The following is a 1,174-nucleotide window of genomic DNA, read 5'->3' on the forward strand; positions in this document are numbered from 1 at the left end:
CGTACTTTTCTTTCCGTTGTATTAAAAAAAAAAACAGTTATTGTCTAGTACTGTGCAAGTTTTACTCCAAGCTGAACGACAGCTGTCAGCTCAAGATTCCGAGCCGACTCCACTAGAGAAATTGAAGCCGGCTTCGTGGGCCCCCAAATAACTGCACGTATAATATAAGTACTCAAAGATATCAAATAGCTTATCATACATACGCAAACCTATCAACGATATGTCACTTGGCTTATCATCTCGCCAATCTGCTGTATCCTATATAAAAAACACATCTGCAAGTTCAAATGTCCTGTAAATATTTCTAGAGAGAGTTTTTCTGAGGAGTGAGAAGGCGAGTATAATAGTCCATTCAGGAGAGAGAAATTCAGGAGATAGAAAGCTCGCCCCCTCTGCTCTGTTCTGGTGCGTGTGTTTCTGGCTTTGAAGGTGAGAGACGTGAGAACTTCCTCAGGAATCACTCTTAATTTCCGAATCTGTTGCTTTAGAGTCGACAGACTTTTCCATGTGATTTTATTTTGTTTTCTCCATTCTTTCTATTTTCTCTCTCTTTTTGAAGCTTTTTCCTCTCTTGCATCCTGATTCCTATATAGATAAAGCTACTTTCTTGTCCTCTTTGATCGTCCGCGACAGAGTCAACTCGTTTTGCACTTTTCCTTGCTTGCCTGATTTTTAGATAAATTTGCAATTCTGGTAGTTTTCTTTCTTAAATGCTACGCTGGGTCTAGTTTAGTTAATGATTTCATTCATGTTTTGGATTCGAATTGTTAATCGTTTCATCTGATTTGTAACGCTGCTCGATTTCTCTAACTTGTTTTTTCATGTGAGATTTGCAGATCTAGTTTGCTTTTGCTCATCCCTGCATCTTTCCTTCTAATCGAACCTGGGCCGGCTACGATGTCGTCTCTCAGTAGAGAATTGGTGTTCTTGATTTTACAGTTTCTGGAAGAGGAAAAGTTCAAAGAGACTGTTCACAAGTGGGGCTTATGCCATTTAAGTTTGTTATTTATGATCATTTTTAATATTTATTTATAAATACTACATTTACCACTTCTTTTTTCTCCTTTCTTGTAATAATAGGCTTGAACAAGAGTCTGGGTTTTTCTTTAATATGAAATATTTTGAGGATGAAGTGCACAATGGCAATTGGGATGAGGTTGAAAGATATCTCTCT

At 37.6% G+C, this 1,174-nt stretch overlaps 1 long non-coding RNA gene across 2 annotated transcripts; it reads left to right on the forward strand.

The window, feature by feature from the left end:
- Positions 1 to 414: 414 nt before the first annotated feature.
- On the forward strand, positions 415 to 1,172 carry LOC114734867 (uncharacterized). 2 transcript variants are annotated; one of them, XR_003739215.1, is made up of 3 exons: positions 415 to 429; positions 837 to 977; positions 1,081 to 1,172. It is a non-coding gene; the product is annotated as an uncharacterized LOC114734867 (long non-coding RNA). The 2 variants fall into 2 exon arrangements; XR_003739216.1 differs by lacking the exon at positions 415 to 429 and adding an exon at positions 628 to 693.
- Positions 1,173 to 1,174: the final 2 nt, after the last annotated feature.

The sequence above is a fragment of the Neltuma alba genome, unplaced genomic scaffold (genome assembly GCF_004799145.2).
Source record: "Neltuma alba isolate B1F8T4 unplaced genomic scaffold, ASM479914v2 tig00002651_pilon, whole genome shotgun sequence".
NCBI classification, from domain to species: Eukaryota; Viridiplantae; Streptophyta; class Magnoliopsida; order Fabales; family Fabaceae; genus Neltuma; species Neltuma alba.